Consider the following 17,749-nt stretch of genomic DNA (forward strand, 5'->3'; position numbering starts at 1 on the left):
AACTGCTAAGTAACAGGGACATAAACACACCAACACCAGTTGTCAAGCAGTGGTGGGGAAACAAAGACACCTGCACACACACATATGTATATACATACAAATTCATATATTCAAGGGGTGGGGGCTGAAAGGTTCATAGGCTGTATATGAAGGAGTGATGCTAGAGCTGTGATAGCTTGCATACATTATTTTCAGCATTTCTTATTAAACTCATCGTTTCTTTCCAGGTAAACTGACATTTAACTGCCCAAATAAGACTTCAAAAGTAACTAGAAACAACAGCAGATATGATGTCATCATCACTGCAATACTGCTTCCCAGCCAAGTGTTTTTACTTGTTGGAGAACAGATGAAATCAGATGAGGCCAAATCAAGAGAATAGGGGGGGGGGGGTGATCAACCAGTTCAAAGCCAGTCATGCACAGCAGACATTGACTTGTGTGCTGGAGAAATGTCCTAATGAAACAATACTCATTTTGTCTGTTTTGGGGTGTTTGGTCTTGATAGCCTTTCATAACTACCTCAGCAAGTTGACATAGTGCGCCCCATTAATGTTGTGGTCCTTTTGAAGATAGTCAATAAACACAATGCCTTTTGCATCTCAAAAAATTGAGGCCATCATCTTCCCTACAGATGAAATGACATTGGTCTTCTTTTGTGCAGGCGAGGAGGAATGTTTCCACAGCATAGATTAACTCTTTATCTCTGGCTCAAGTAATGAAGCCAACACTCATCCTGGTTTACGAAACATTCAAGGAAACCAGCTGGATCTACCCCAAAAAATGTCACATTTTCCCATGATGTGATCAGCCTGGTGTGCTTTTGATCAGGTGTCAGAAGACATTCCACCCACTGATAAGATACATTCATTCTGTAGAATATTCTTAATTGTCTCATGGGATATGCTAACAGCATTGGCTCTTTGATTTATAATCACTTGCCTCAACCATCGTTGTTGTTGGCACTCCGTCACTTACAACGTCGAGGGTTCCAGTTGATCCGATCAACAGAACAGCCTGCTCGTGAAATTAACGTGCAAGTGGCTGAGCACTCCACAGACACGTGTACTCTTAACGTAATTCTCGGGGATATTCAGCGTGACACAGTGTGACAAGGCTGACCCTTTGAATTACAGGCACAACAGAAATAGGAAGAAAGAGTGAGAGAAAGTTGTGGTGGAAGAGTAGAGCAGGGTTCGCCACCATCCCCTGCCGAAGCCTCATGGAGCTTTAGGTGTTTTCGCTCAATAAACACTCACAACGCCTGGTCTGGGAATCGAAACCGCGATCCTATGACCGCGAGTTCGTTGCCTTAACCACTAGGCCATTGCGCCTCCACTGCCTCAACCATCACTATGTGTTGAATACAATCACCTTTTCCTCAGTGGTACAGATCTTGGGTCATCTCAAGCCTTTCCCAGCTCCTCCTAAATTCAGCTTCCCACTTTTGCACTGTTGATAAAGCTGGAGTATCAGCTCATATAGTAGCAAGCATGTCAGCATGAATATCATTGGGGTATAAACCCTTTTTTTGCAGGTACTTGATAACACCACAATGACGAATTTTGTGCATTTTCACAAGAAGTCTCTACCAATTACTTTTGAAGTCTTTGAACAATCAGCTTTCAGTTTACCTGGAAAGAGATAATGCAGTTATTAATAAGAAGAGTTGAAATTAATGCATGCAAAATTTTACAGCTCAAGCATCACTATTTCATAGTCAGTCTGTGTACCTTTCAGCCTACTATCATGTATATTCTTTTATTTGTTTCAGTCATTTGACTGCGGCCATGCTGGAGCACCGCCTTTAATTGAGCAAACCGACGCCAGGACTTATTCTTTGTAAGCCTGTTTCTTTTGCTGAATTGCTAAATTATGGGGATGTAAACACACCAGCATTGGTTGTCAAGCAATGTTGGGGGGACAAACACACAAACACACACACACATATATATATATACACGACGGGCTTCTTTCAGTTTCTGTCTACCAAATCCACTCACAAGGCTTTGGTTGACTGAGGCTATAGTGGAAGACACTTGCCCAAGGTGCCAGACAGTGGGACTGAACCTGGAATCATGTGGTTGGTACGCAGGCTACTTACCACACACCCACTCCTGTGCCTATATGTATATATATATATATATATATATATATATATATATATATATATATATATATATAGAGAGAGAGAGAGAGAGAGAGAGAGAGAGAAAGGGAGAAAAGTTATTTTATTCCACACGGGTAGAAATATAGGAAAAATAGAAGCTGAAAATGCACTGAGAATAGTTAAAATATTTTTTATTAATATATTTAAAGCTTTAACCGGTTTCAGTTTACACTGATTTTCAGCTGTCTTGCTTCTGACTAGTGTTTGAAGCGTGCCCTATTTTTGTAGGGAGTTCATGGCTCAAATTAGTATATGTTTTGGATAGGATTAGATTGGTTGAGGATAGCCACATGACTGGTCATAGAAAGTTTTGTAGGTTCCCTACTACATCTGTTTATTACTATCAAGCGACAATGTTTAGCGCAGTAAACTAAAGCCGTCACGGTTGATTGGATATGTCCAAACAATCAATGCTCTGAATGTTTTTGTCAAGTGTTTGTAGAGAATGAACACATGATTAAATGTTTAACTTTTTGTAGGTTTCCTGCTAACTTATAGTTGATACATTATCACTTGATACTAATACATGGACGTACAAAACGTACAGAGTACTCCATCAGATGAATGTAAAATTGTTTTTATTGTAATGACATAAAAACAAACATTAAAATATATATAACTATACAAACAGAAATAGCATTTAAATTCTTTTAAATCACATAAAGTATTAAGAAATGAGGATCTAGTTTTTTTTCATTCGTACAATATGCATTTTTTAAAAGGAAGTAAAAAATCTAAAAATCGGCTATAATAATGTAGCCTTCCAGTCTCATTGCTTTGAAGGTATTATGTTGTAGAGAAAAAAGTTATAGAGATTTAAAAATCGAAAAAAACTGGGTATTTTTAGCCAATAGCAAGACAGAAATTTTCTGTGTTTATTGGGGTGGTGTCAACTTTGAGGCAGTACCCTGTGAAATTTATAGTTTAGCGTCTAACCTGTTCATTGTAGGTTTCTAAATAAACAGAAATACCTAATAAAATCAACATGTATCATCTTACTGTTTCTTTTGTCTCTTCATTGATTGTATGTTATTATCAGTTAAAAAAATTTGTTATATTAATATATTTGTCTGCATGTGTTTACTTTATGTGTACTTCAGTATTATGTATACCTGCTATGTATTTATGTACATCATTAATATATAAGTGCATGTGTGTGTGTGAAAATAGAGCGTCTGTCTCCCAAACTCCAAAGTGGAGTAACGTTTTCATGCTTGGATTGTAAACTACGACAAGAATAACACTAGTCAACAAAGAATTTGTCCCAAGGAAAAGAATACCTGTATCTTGTATGTTTTTGCCTGCATAAATAAAAAATAATGTCAAATTATCTGTATCACCCATAGTTTCTCTGTTCCACTATATCTCTCTCAGTTTCTGTTACGTATGCTAAATTTCAGTTAAGCTGTTGAAATGTGAACGCAGTGTGTGGTTTTCATGGTAACACGTTGTCTGTTCATTGACTACAATTACCCAAATTACCCAATTTTAATTCCAAATAACATCAAATTCTTTAATTTACGGGATAAAGAAATTCGTTGGTCGTATTCAAAATTCAGAGTTGCACATCGATACAGCAAAATTGAAAGCAATCTGAGCAAAATTAAAGGAGGCTTGCTTTGCGAATGAGAAAGACTAGAACTAGAAAATAGACACACAGCACATTGTAGTATTTGATACATTATGCAGTAAGTAACAAAATAAATGATTCTCTCACGCTTGTTCTCGTTTGGTCACTGGTCTATACATCATAACAAACATAAAAGAAAGAAAAAAAAAAGGTGAATGCCAAGGGAAGTCACTCTGATTTTATTCTGTATGAGTTATTTACCTTCAATTACTTCAAATGTTTAGCATTTGTTTGCAATATTCCAAGTCGATCAAATTAAGCAGAAATGTCGATGCTATTGACAGCAAAGCCCTGAATTTCAAACCAACAAAAGAGTCGCTTGTCAGTGAAATCTTACTTTAATTGTGTGCTTACAGTCTTAGAAGACTGGTTAATAGATGTAGTTCTAGGTACATCATGTCGGAATAAAAGGATTGGGCTAGGCTGGTACGACTGGAACAAGCTGACTTTAACGCTAAGCTGCTACAAATATTTCCTTTTGTTTTTTAATGTCCCCATCCACTGCCACCATTTTAAACATTTTTTTCCGTTATTGATATTTAAAGACGCTTGAAGTTCTTATCAAAGGGACAGAACTCTTATTTTTCGAAAATTTTACTAAACTCATTTTATACAAGTTTCTGCGAGGCAGCGGTCCTCTAGCTGACTGCTACTAGCTCTATGCTCATAGATTTCTGAAAATTTTTCCCTCTTTATTAATGAGGAGGCAAAATACAGTTTGCATACATATAATTCTTTTTTCTTTGTCATGGAACTGGACAAGTTTACACATGACAATTTGCCTTGTATTTTAAGTCTCACTCCATCTGAGAAATCTAAGTGTAAATGTCTCCCTCCTCAAATCAATAAAAAATGCATTTCTGTAAAATATTATTTTGGAGATCAATTTTACATCTGTTACTTAGAGTCAATTTCTTTTTTCAGTATTTCAATTATCCAATTCGACTTATTACAATTAACACTGAAATCTTACTTTAATTGATCTTGGTAGCATTTGAACTCAAAATGTAAAGCCAGGAGAAAAGCCGCTAAGCATTTTGTCTGGTGTACTAAGAATTCTGCGAGCTTGTTTTCTTCAGTCAACATAATATAATACCAATCAAGTAGAGGAGGTTGAGGTAATCAAATAACCCCACTCCTCCCCTGAAAATTGCTGACCTTGTATCTGAATGAGAAGCAATCATATACATCAGCTGAAGATATTGGTCAGTGTGAGTCTGTAAAAATGCTTGCTTTTTGTGTTTGTATGGAAGGAATGATAGTGAGTCTACTTAGTAAGAACCCAGATCACTGCAGTACAAAGTACAAGTCAAGTCCTGAGAAAGATTTCTCCAATGCATCTTTATCTTTGAATCAGCTACTTTAAATGGGACAAGGAAAGATTATACACATTGCAGTCCCACTAACCCTTCACCACCATAGAACAAGAGACTGCACTTCTCAGTTGCAACAAATTGATGAGCTGCACAACCATGCTATTGCACCCCATCTAATAAATCTATTTTACCATAGACATAAGGCCTGGAATTGTGGGGGGAAAGGGACTAGTTGATTATAACCACCCCAGTATTCAACTGGTGCTTTATCTATCACAAACAGATGAAAAGTTAAGTTGACCTAAGTGGAATTTGAATTCAAAATGTAAAAGCAGATGAAATGCAGATAACGATTTTGCCAGCTTGTCACCTTATTCAATCTTATTGTGTTCTACCTAAGTTCCAATGCCAAATAAAACACCATTTACATGGTGAATTTATTTGCTAATCTAATATAAGTTTCTGTATATTAAAGGTTCTATATTTATTTCAAAACAGTATTAGATTTAGAAATATCTCCAAATCTGCACACTAAGTATAGATTGTCTTCCTGAAGTAAGAAAGAGTACACAAATTACAACCAAATGCCAAGTTAATTGACTACCTATGAGTATCAGGCAATGACAACCAGAGTGACTGACCTGACACAAAAAACAAAAAAAAAACTCATTATATTTAAAACTCTGAAGCCCATATAAACTGACCCAGTTTTGCCTCAAACCAGTTGCACCAAAAGTGTGTTAGTGACCATGTTATGGTTAGAGCAACACAAATTTTGATACCAAATAATAAATGTTTAACCCTTTAACATTCAGATTATTCTGTCTGTTTTGAATTAGTCACACATTATCTTGCAACTTCAAAATTTCAATGGTGTGTTTGCATATTTTTAGAATGACATTGTAGGGTAGGTGTGAGAGATTGGATCTGGTCAGTTTTAACATAAATCAGGTAGAATATTTGGGCTGGATATGTTCAGATTAAATGCTAAAGGGTCAAGAGAAGTTAACAATTTTTGAGTGTTTTTGAATGGCTGTGTGTCTTTCATGCTACAATTGTTTTACTCCCAACATGTGTCCTCAGATCAAATCATTTGCTACACAAGTACATGTGTTGTTTTTTTTTACATTTTTAATTTAAAGTGTCAAATTTTGAATAATATGTATACCATTCAGGAGTTCTGTGGCAGTTGTTGTTTCATCTTACAGGATTGAAATATGATTGTATAATAATTGTAAGGAGTAACAGATTTCAAGATGTATTGACTACTTAACACAGAGAAGTTAGATGTTGACTCTCATATTTTGGTGTTCCTTATTCACAGTTCCTGTTTTATCACTGGTATTTTTGTGATATATTTAGGATGTCTCCCTCAGTTCTGTTTACAACTGTGTGTCGTTATGTGGGATTTAGTTGGTTTAGTGTCATGGTAACTAAAATTAAGTCTATTATTATCGTACATATATTTCATTTTTTTTTATGCCAATGCAGCATTATAATAGGGTGCATTAAATATTTCTTCATTTGCTAAGTCTTGATATTCTATTAGACAAGGTTTTCACTAGTCCTTTTATTATAGAAGGTGAGCGATTTGACTACATCATTGTACCTCAGGTGCTCATTGGACTTGTGGAAAGGTTCAAATAATCCTGTATCAAATCTCAAAGAAAATTTATCAAATGGGAATTATTTTCAAAAGTGATGGATAACCCAAAATTTCAGAAAAATTTGGAGAGAAGTTTTCTATGCTTCACCATTTTAACCTTACTACATTGAACACTATGAAGAGAGTGTCATCTCTAAACAGCCTATGCAGCATATTAGGGAACCAGAATTTAATTTGGGACATGATGTACACACTGACTGGTCCGTGACTTCTGCAGAGTCACTGAATCCCATTGCTTTATTAAGGGAATCAAACTCATTTGATCTACACCAAAGTCTCCCATTGAAATCTGTCACAGTTTTTCGTGTGGAGAACATAATTTGTAGCACTGGTCTAAAAAATCTGAGTTCAGGATGGCGAAAATAAGGCCTTACATAGTTGAATTAAATAAATAGCTGAGTACACGCTAGCTATGTTTACTTGTATGCATTTATATCCAGTTCATTAAACCATCCAATGAAATACTGGATAGCAAAACATTAATTTTTCATTACAGTATGCACGTTAAAGATATACATACCAGTATTGTTAGATATCTGAACAGATATATGAGCGGGTGAATGCATAAACACATGGATATAAACGTATATGTATGATGAGGTGGGTGAAATACATATATGTGTGCCAATGTATTACGGCCATATCACGTTGAGATATGCTTGCATTTAATCGTCTATTGATTCTGCCCATTAGTATGAGTAAAATGAAGTTTAATCGTCGAGCACGATTCACCAGGGAGCCAATATACTGAAGTAAGAATTAACGAAAGCCGCATGAAACTAGAAGCGGGTGGTGGCCTGGACTAAATGACTAAGCAAACATTGGCAACAGTTATTTCACTTTGCAGAATAAAGCTGTGAAAGTGCAGTGAGAGAAAAGCATGGAAATTGGTGTCTGTAAATATGTATATTTGTGTGCGAGGCAAAAGCGAAAGAAGAGACAGACATGAAGTAGTGAATACTTCTGAAATAAAAGAATGGAAAGATGTTTACAGCACCTATGTTTCCCAAGCGGTTACCCATCTAAGTACTAACTAGGCTCGACTTTGCTTAACTTCGGTGATCGAAAGAAAACCGATGTTTTCAAAGTGATATGGCCGTAAACGACAGAGAGGTGTCATTCGAACCGTGTTCTGTAATACACCGTCTGAACATAGGAAATCGTTGTGTGGTTTTGAATTGAATTTTTGTTATCTTGTATGTGTATTACTGAGTTTTATTTTACTCACATCTCAGCATCTGTCGCTTTGTCTTTGCCGGCCAGTTGCAATTAGCATACTTTCGATGAAGATTGTTGTCATAAGCAGCATTGCTTGTTTACCTCCGACAACATCGCTCGCTGTAAAGTGTCCCATCATGCACCAGTCACTAGACTTGATGCAGGCTTTAGTAATATGCACGTAGAGAGTCATTTCCACTAGCATAAAGTCCACGGAATTGAAATGAAAGATGGGCGAGTCACAAGCGGGGAAATTTTGCTAAATACTGGACGTTGATGTGGCGAGCGTCGCGTCAGGAAGATCCATAGCTATTTGCTATTGGTGCGGATAGCCAGAGCATAAGTTTTTGATGACGTGTGGTGATGTGTTGAGGAGCATTTGTGGGTAAGATTGGGACACAAGTAGTAGTAGTATGGGCAGTGTCGCGTGACAGTGAAGGACTATTGACTAATTGGCAGCGGCAAAGTGAAATCTGAAAGCTAGTGAGCGTGAAGCTAGTTGCTAGTGGTGTATTTGGGAGTTCGAATAAAAGAAAGAAAGTTTGATCAGCCGATGCAATAGTGAACTGGTAGAAGAAAAGTAGAGTAAAGATTTGAAAATTGTGACAAAATTTAGTATAAATTGTAAAATGTTAAAAGCTGCTTGCATTTAGTCGTTTATTAGAATAAAGGTACTAAAAGGCAGATTGGTAATCGTTTATGCCATATCACGCTAAGAGCACCGGTTCTCGTCCGATCACCGAAGTTAAGCAACGTCGATCCTAGTGAGTACATAGATGGGTGACCGCTTGGGAAACCTAAATGCTGTAAGCATCGCACACGTTTTGTTTAATGTTACTACTTTCAAAATGTTTTATAAGTTTTCACCTATGCCTCTGGCAGCTGAAATTTCAAAGAAACTTTACAGTAGATTTTATATTTTCTTTTCCTTCTTCTCTCTCTTTTTTTCATTTCACTCGCTTCTATTGCAAGAGGCTTTCAACCGTTCAGTGCTGCAGTTGCCTGCTCTACGCTACTTTCAACATTTGCACATGTAGGAGAGCCGATCAAATTGACTCTGCCCATAAGTATGAGTAAAATGAAATTTAATCGTCGAGCAGGATTCACCAGGGAGCCAATATACTGAAGTAAGAATTAGCGAAAGCCGCATGAAACTAGAAGCGGGTGGTGGCCTGGACTATATGACTAAGCAAACATTGGCAACAGCTATTTCACTTTGCAGAATAAAGCTGTGAAAGTGCAGTGAGAGAAAAGCATGGAAATTGGTGCCTGTAAATATGTATATTTGTGTGCGAGTCAAAAGCGAAAGAAGAGACAGACTTGAAGTAGAGAATACTTCTGAAATAAAAGAATGGAAAGATGTTTACAGCACCTAGGTTTCCCAAGCGGTCACCCATCTAAGTACTAACTAGGCTCGACTTTGCTTAACTTCGGTGATCGGACGAGAACCGGTGTTTTCAAAGTGATATGGCCGTGAACGATAGAGAAGTGTCATTCGAACCGTTTTCTGTAATACACCGTCTGAACATAGGAAATCGTTGTGTGGTTATGAATTGAATTTTGTTATCTTGTATGTGTATTACTGAGTTTTATTTTACTCACATCTCAGCATCTGTCGCTTTGTCTTTGCCTGCCAGTTGCAATTAGCATATGTAGTGACGTCATTTGGCGCCAAAATAAAGTCGCTATTACTGCGTTTTCATCTACGCATGCGCAGGGAATAGTTCCGGAAGGAACACAGGAAGAGTCCCATGCGCATGCGTGGAATTCAACATCTAAAACGTTCCCGCTCTTTTCATTCTCTTTCTCGACCGGCCGGCCATGAGCATGGTCGTGTCAAGCAGTCTCTCCAGCATTCCAACTCTGGGGACAGCTCATTCCAACATTCCAACGTCTCAGTAACCATGCCTATCTTCTCCATAAATAAATATTGTTGTGTTGATAGTTCAGAACCAGCGTTACGTTGTTTCTTTTGAATTTAATATAGGAAAGCGGGTGTACACCTAATGGTGTATAACCACTTTCCTATAATTGGTGACCCCGAGAAAGAACAACCGCAGCCGAGGATTCTGATCTGCTGACCGACAATACTACACTAGCCGCCGCTGACATAAGTAAATACGGCACTTTCCTACAATTGATGACACCGACTAAAAGAACGACTGCAGCCGAAAATCTGAACTGCGACCAATAATACTACAATTGGTACCTCGAGCTAAAAGATCTACAGACCTCGTTTCAACAGCCATTGAATTCGTATGCTTCGCGACGTTCAACATCAGGATTGCCTCTACATTCTCATCAAACACAAGCGAAAAGCTAAGAAAATTTTTCTACGTTAAAGTTTTTCCTTTTGTCAATGACTTCTAGAGCCTGTAACCAAAGACTTCTTTATTGCTAAGACCTTTGTGGTTTTTCACACAAAAAACTTCACGGTTATTTCATCCTAACAACTTTTTGAGCAATTTCCTACATGTTTCACGAGAATCAATTCATTCTTACACAGCGTCCTCTACTTGCTGGAAATAGCAGTAAAATGCACAGTTACATTTCAGTGAGTACATAACATTTGTTGATGCTTACTTGTTCCCAGTTCAGCATATTTCACACCACTCCGTTTCTCTCGGCCGGAGAATGGAAGAGTTACTGGCTTATCTTCATTTGCACAGGATCTTTTGTTCATTTTCGCTCGCAGCTCCGAATTCATGACAGCATTTTCCAGCAATGCCACTCAACGGTACCTCTCAAATAGACGCCCTGTTAAATTTCTCTCTCCTGATACGCACCAACAGCTACCATCCCGCTTCTAATGGAATGGTTGAGCGTTTTCATAGGCAATTTAAGGCTGCCTTACACGCCTCGCCCAACCCGCAGTCTTGGGTTAAATTTCTTCAAGGTCGACGCTAATGGTCGTACAGAGATTGTGTCTGTCGACCGTCTGAAAAAGCGTACCTTTTCAAACACCACTGTCAATACATTACCACTACACATACAGAACACAGCCAGTTTACAGCGACGACATCAACAACCACGACGAACTACAAGCATCGCCCCCCGACGTCGCCAACAGCAATACGACTCAACGTACTACCAGAATCGTCAACATGATTTCTACACATACACAAGCAACCAATATCAACAAGCGCGGTTTTATCGACTCTGTTAGAGTGGATGTTTCCACTCACGATCAACAGACCATCCAGAATGTTCAGTACCAGGTAATAGGTCTCAACCAGCATCCGACGCTCAACTACAGCTCTGCTCCTTGATCACAACTTCCTGCGTATTAACATTCTAAATCTTGTTTAACTTTTATAGAATATTCCGTACCAGGTGACACACAGGTCCCAACTAGCATCCGACGCTCAACTACAGCTCGGCTCCTTGACCACAATTTCCTGCATATGGACATGCTATCGTCTTGTGTAACTCTTATACGAACTGGATTTTTTCTCTACAGACACTTTTACTATGTTCTGTGTTTTTCTCACACACACACTTGTGCACTCATATATTTTCTTTCCTTTCAGAAACATTGCATGCATGTATCTCACAAGTGTACATTCATTTCTTTGATTTTTCTTTGTGTGTGTTGTGCCACATCTTGTGGGTGGTTTTCGGTGGCCATCTTGCATCAGACGTTCCTCCAATTTTCTATTTTCGTGCTTTCAGCACTCGCAGGGGAGCCATGTAGTAACGCCTTGTCTCGTGCGCATGCGTAGTCATCAATATCCAAGTTTGGCGCCCTTGTTCGTTCTCTTTCTCGGCCGGCCGGCCGTGAGCATGGTCGTGTCAAACTGTCTCTCCAGCATTCCAACTCTGGGGACAGCTCAATCAACATTCCAACGTCTCAGCAACCATGCCTATTTCCTCCATAAATAAATATTGTTGTGTTGATGGTTCAGAGTCAGCGTTTCGTTGTTTCTTTTGAATTTAATATAGGAAAGCGGGTGTGCACCTAATGGTGTATAACCACTTTCCTAAATATTTTTAAAGTAATAACATTAAAGAAAAAGTGTGCGATGCTTACAACACCTAGGTTTCCCAAGCGGTCACCCATCGAAGTACTCACTAGGCTCGACGTTGCTTAACTTCGGTGATCGGACGAGAACCGGTGCTCTCAGCGTGATATGGCCGTAAGCGATTATCAACCAGCCTTTTAGTACCTCTATTCTAATAAACGACTAAATGCAAGCACCTTTTAACATTTTACAATTTATACTCACTTTTGTCACAATTTTCAAATCTTTACTCTACTTTACTTCTACCAGTTCACTATTGCATCGGCTGATCAAACTTTCTTTCTTTTATTCTAACTCCCAAATACACCACTAGCAACTAGCTTCACGCTCACTAGCTTCACGCTCACTAGCTTTCAGATTTCACTTTGCCGCTGCCAATTAGTCAATAGTCCTTCACTGTCACGCCACACTGCCCTTACTACTACTACTTGTGTCCCAATCTTACCCACAAATGCTCATCAACACATCACCACACGTCATCACAAACTTATGCTCTGGCAATCCGCACCAATAGCAAATAGCTATGGATCTTCCTGACGCGACGCTCGCCACATCAACGTCCAGTATTTAGCAAAATTTCCCCGCTTGTGACTCACCCATCTTTCATTTCACTTCCGTGGACTTTATGCTAGTGGAAATGACTCTCTACGTGCATATTACTAAAGCCCGCATCAAGTCTAGTGACTGATGCATGATGGGACACTTTACAGCGAGCGATGTGGTCGGAGGTAAACAAGCAATGCTGCTTATGACAACAATCTTCATCGAAAGTATGTATAGGAAAGTGGTTATACACCATTAGGTGTACACCCGCTTTCCTATATTAAATTCAAAAGAAACAACGTAACGCTGGTTCTGAACTATCAACACAACAATATTTATTTATGGAGAAAATAGGCATGGTTGCTGAGACGTTGGAATGTTGGAATGAGCTGTCCCCAGAGTTGGAATGCTGGAGAGACTGCTTGACACGACCATGCTCATGGCCGGCCGGCCGAGAAAGAGAATGAAAAGAGCGGGAACGTTTTAGATGTTGAATTCCACGCGTGCGCATGGGACTCTTCCTGTGTTCCTTCCGGAACTATTCCCTGCGCATTCGTAGATGAAAACGCAGTAATGGCGACTGTATTTTGGCGCCAAATGACGTCACTACAATGGCTCCCCCTCGAGTGTGGAAGCACGAAAATAGAAATTTTGGAGGAACGTCTGAGGCAAGATGGCCACTGAAACCAACCACAAGATGTGGCACAAACACACACAAAGAAAAATCAAAGAAATGAATGTTAATACGCAGGAAGTTGTGGTCAGTGAGCAGAGCTGTATCTGAGCGTCGGATGCTAGTTGGGACCTGTTACCTGGTACTGAATATTTTAACTTGTCTGTTGATCGTGAGTGTGAATGCGACATATAAAAACATAATAAAAAAACAGGCCGTCGTATAAAGAAAAGAGTGTGTGTGAGTGATACATGTATGTGTATGCGTTATATACAGCAGATAGAAAAAGTGTCAGTAACACGTGAGCATTTATACCAGTTCGTCGAGTACACAATTGGAAGAGACTGTATGTGAAAGAAGTTGAGGCTGTGTGTGGCAGGGCGATCACTAGTTGTGATGTTGTGGCTTCGATGCCGGGCCGGATTCTTGTTATACAGATGTTCGTCGCTGGCTGAATTCTCTAGTCTATTATTAATCGTGGTGAATATGAAACACCTAACAGAATCGAAGAGAGAGAGAGATGTGCCGCGGCGGTTTGGATTGGTGTACATAGAAAGTCATGTTGACGCTGGTGGCGATGAGGCTGGTGGCGATGAGGCTGGTGGCGAAGACGATGCTTGGTAGTAGTCGTAGACTCGTGTTGCTGATGGCGACGGCGGTGGTAGTCTTGGCTGGACGAAGCTGTTGATGGGGTCGCTGTAAACTGGCTGTGTTCTGTATGTGTGGTGGTAATGTGTTGACAGTGGTGTTTGAAAAGGTACGCTTTTTCAGACGGTCGACAGACACAATCTCTGTACGACCATTAGCGTCGACCTTGAAGAAATTTAACCCAAGACTGCGGGTTGGGCGAGGCGTGTAAGGCAGCCTTAAATTGCCTATGAAAACGCTCAACCATTCCATTAGAAGCGGGATGGTAGCTGTTGGTGCGTATCAGGAGAGAGAAATTTAACAGGGCGTCTATTTGAGAGGTACCGTTGAGTGGCATTGCTGGAAAATGCTGTCATGAATTCGGAGCTGCGAGCGAAAATGAACAAAAGATCCCGTGCAAATGAAGATAAGCCAGTAACTCTTCCATTCTCCGGCCGAGAGAAACGGAGAGGTGTGAAATATGCTGAACTGGGAACAAGTAAGCATCAACAAATGTTATGTACTCACTGAAATGTAACTGTGCATTTTACTGCTATTTCCAGCAAGTAGAGGACGCTGTGTAAGAATGAATTGACGTCTCGTGAAACATGTAGGAAATTGCTCAAAAAGTTGTTAGGATGAAATAACCGTGAAGTTTTTTGTGTGAAAAACCACAAAGGTCTCAGCCGTAAAGAAGTATTCGTTTATGGGCTCTGGAAGTCATTGACAAAATGAAAAACTTTAACGTAGAAAAAATTTTCTTAGCTTTTCACTTGTGATGGATGAGAATGTAGAGGCAATCCTGAAGTTGAACGTCGCGAAACATACGAATTCAATGGCTGTTGAAACGAGGTCTGTAGATCTTTTAGCTCGGGGTACCAATTGTAGTATTATTGGTCGCAGTTCAGATTTTCGGCTGCAGTTGTTCTTTATTCGGGGTCATCAATTGTAGGGAAGTGCCGTGTGATGACCAAGAGAAAGTCCTGCAGCTGTGGAATAGGCTGATGTGAGTGAGTGTGTGCATTCTCTATCTGTGACGAGCATGTTGACGGCTCGTGCAGTATTATCGGTCAGTAGATCAGAATTTCGGCTGCTGTTGTTCTTTATTCGGGGGTCACCAGTTGTAGGAAATCTCCGGGCTGCGTTTGTTCTTGAGTCGGGTAGCTGTTCGAAATGCCGTATTTACTTATGTCAGCGGCGGCTAGTGTAGTATTATCGGTCGGTAGATCAGAATCCTCGGCTGCGGTTGTTCTTACTCGGGGTCACCAATTATAGGAAAGTGGTTATACACCATTAGGTGTACACCGCTTCCGTACATTAAATTTCTAGAAGAAGACTGTTGCCATAAGCAGCATTGCTTGTTTACCTCCGACAACATCGCTCGCTGTAAAATGTCCCATCATGCACCAGTCACTAGACTTGATGCGGGCTTTAGTAATATGCACGTAGAGAGTCATTTCCACTAGCATAAAGTCCACGGAAGTGAAATGAAAGATGGGCGAGTCACAAGTGGTGAAATTTTTCTAAATACTGGACGTTGATGTGGCGAGCGTCGCGTCAGGAAGATCCATAGCTATTTGCTATTAGTGCGGATAGCCAGAGCATAAGTTTGTGATGACGTGTGGTGATGTGTTGAGGAGCATTTGTGGGTAAGATTGGGACACAAGTAGTAGTAGTAAGGGCAGTGTGGCGTGACAGTGAAGGACTATTGACTAATTGGCAGCGGCAAAGTGAAATCTGAAAGCTAGTGAGCGTGAAGCTAGTTGCTAGTGGTGTATTTGGGAGTTAGAATAAAAGAAAGAAAGAAAGTTTGATCAGTCGATGCAGTAGTGAACTGGTATAAGAAAACTAGAGTAAAGATTTGAAAATTGTGACAAAAGTGAGTATAAAATGTAAAATGTTTAAAGTTGCTTCCATTTAGTCGTTTATTAGAATAAAGGTACTAAAAGGCAGGTCGGTATTCGATTACGGCCATATCACGCTGAGAGCACCGGTTCTCGTCCGATCACCGAAGTTTAGCAAGTCGAGCCTAGTGAGTACATAGATGGGTGACCGCTTGGGAAACCTAGGTGCTGTAAACATCTTTCCATTCTTTTATTTCAGAAGTATTCTCTACTTCAAGTCTGTCTCTTCTTTCGCTTTTGCCTCGCACACAAATATACATATTTACAGGCACCAATTTCCATGCTTTTCTCTCACTGCACTTTCACAGCTTTATTCTGCAAAGTGAAATAACTGTTGCCAATGTTTGCTTAGTCATATAGTCCAGGCCACTACCCGCTTCTACTTTCATGCGGCTTTCGCTAATTCTTACTTCAGTTTATTGGCTCCCTGGTAAATCGTGCTCGACGATTAAACTTCATTTTACTCATACTTATGGGCAGAGTCAATTTGATCGGCTCTCCTACATGTGTAAATGATGAAAGCAGCATAGAGCAGGCAACTTCAGCAGTGAACGGTTGAACGCCTCTTGCAATAGAAGCGAGTGAAATGAAAAAAAGAGAGAGAAGAAGGAAAAGAAAATATAAAATCTACTCTAAAGTTTCTTTGAAATTTCAGCTGCCAGAGGCATAGGTGAAAACTTATAAAACTTTTTTAAAGTAATAACATTAAACAAAAAGCGTGCGATGCTTACAGCACCTAGGTCTCCCAAGCGGTCACCCATCTAAGTACTCACTAGGCTCGACGTTGCTTAACTTCGGTGATCGGACGAGAACCGGTGATCTCAGCGTGATATGGCCGTAAGCGGTTATCAAATTGCCTTTTAGTACCATTATTCTAACAAAACGACTAAATGCAAGCACCTTATAACATTTTACAATTTATACTCACTTTTGTCACAATTTTCAAATCTTTACTCTACTTTTCTTCTACCAGTTCACTATTGCATCGGCTGATCAAACTTTCATCCTTTCTTTTATTCTAACTCCCAAATACACCACTAGCAACTAGCTTCACGCTCACTCGCTTTCAGATTTCACTTTGCCGCTGCCAATTAGTCAATAGTCCTTCACTGTCACGCCACACTGCCCTTACTACTACTACTTGTGCCCCAATCTTACCCACAAATGCTCCTAAACATATCACCACACGTCATCACAAATTTATGCTCTGGCTATCCGCACCAATAGCAAATAGCTATGGATCTTCCTGACGCGACGCTCGCCACATCAACGTCCAGTATTTAGCAAAATTTCCCCGCTTGTGACTCGCCCATCTTTCATTTCACTTCCGTGGACTTTATGCTAGTGGAAATCACTCTCTACGTGCATATTTCTAAAGCCCACATCAAGTCTAGTGACTGGTGCATCATGGGACACTTTACAGCGAGCGATGTTGTCGGAGGTAAACAAGCAATGCTGCTTATGACAACAACCTTCATCGAAAGTATGCTAATTGCAACAGGCCGGCAAAGACAAAGCGACAGATGCTGAGATGTGAGTAAAATAAAACTCAGTAATACACATACAAGATAACAAAAATTCAATTCATAACCACACAAAGATTTCCTATGTTCAGACGGGGTATTACAGAAAACAGTTCGAATGACACCTCTCCATCGTTTACGGCCATATCACTATGAAAACACCGGTTCCCGTCCGATCACCGAAGTTAAGCAAAGTCGAGCCTAGTTAGTACTTAGATGGGTGACCGCTTGGGAAACCTAGGTTCTGTAAACATCTTTCCGTTCTTTTATTTCAGAAGTATTCTCTACTTCAAGTCTGTCTCTTCTTTCGCTTTTGCCTCGCACACAAATATACCTAACTAGCAGAAACACCCGGCGTTGCCCGGGTTAAAGAGAAGAATGAAATCTAAAGCCGCCGTCTAGACTACGCAACCCTCAACTGTTAGTAGCTACGATACCATATTTCTACATTAATAACT

The 17,749-nt window shown here is 39.7% G+C and overlaps 1 long non-coding RNA gene, 5 other non-coding genes and 1 pseudogene across 6 annotated transcripts; 2 read left to right on the forward strand and 5 right to left on the reverse strand.

The window, feature by feature from the left end:
• Positions 1–1,547: 1,547 nt before the first annotated feature.
• Positions 1,548–8,423, reverse strand: LOC149135522 (uncharacterized). The gene is made up of 2 exons (XR_016241791.1): positions 8,010–8,423; positions 1,548–1,633 (listed from the first exon to the last, which is right to left on the reverse strand). It is a non-coding gene; the product is annotated as an uncharacterized LOC149135522 (long non-coding RNA).
• LOC128247979 (5S ribosomal RNA) lies at positions 7,767–7,885 on the reverse strand. The gene has a single exon (XR_008264298.1). It is a non-coding gene; the product is annotated as a 5S ribosomal RNA (ribosomal RNA).
• Positions 8,424–9,359: 936 nt separating the features above from the next.
• LOC149135523 (5S ribosomal RNA) lies at positions 9,360–9,478 on the reverse strand. Its single transcript, XR_016242070.1, has one exon. It is a non-coding gene; the product is annotated as a 5S ribosomal RNA (ribosomal RNA).
• A 2,544-nt stretch (positions 9,479–12,022) lies between these two features.
• On the reverse strand, positions 12,023–12,141 carry LOC149135524 (5S ribosomal RNA). The gene has a single exon (XR_016242072.1). It is a non-coding gene; the product is annotated as a 5S ribosomal RNA (ribosomal RNA).
• A 3,686-nt stretch (positions 12,142–15,827) lies between these two features.
• On the forward strand, positions 15,828–15,945 carry LOC128251372 (5S ribosomal RNA; annotated as a pseudogene).
• A 547-nt stretch (positions 15,946–16,492) lies between these two features.
• On the reverse strand, positions 16,493–16,611 carry LOC128247965 (5S ribosomal RNA). Its single transcript, XR_016242074.1, has one exon. It is a non-coding gene; the product is annotated as a 5S ribosomal RNA (ribosomal RNA).
• An 814-nt stretch (positions 16,612–17,425) lies between these two features.
• On the forward strand, positions 17,426–17,544 carry LOC128247973 (5S ribosomal RNA). The gene has a single exon (XR_008264296.2). It is a non-coding gene; the product is annotated as a 5S ribosomal RNA (ribosomal RNA).
• Positions 17,545–17,749: the final 205 nt, after the last annotated feature.

This window comes from Octopus bimaculoides, chromosome 5 (genome assembly GCF_046866305.1).
Source record: "Octopus bimaculoides isolate indiv1 chromosome 5, ASM4686630v1, whole genome shotgun sequence".
Taxonomy (NCBI): domain Eukaryota; kingdom Metazoa; phylum Mollusca; class Cephalopoda; order Octopoda; family Octopodidae; genus Octopus; species Octopus bimaculoides.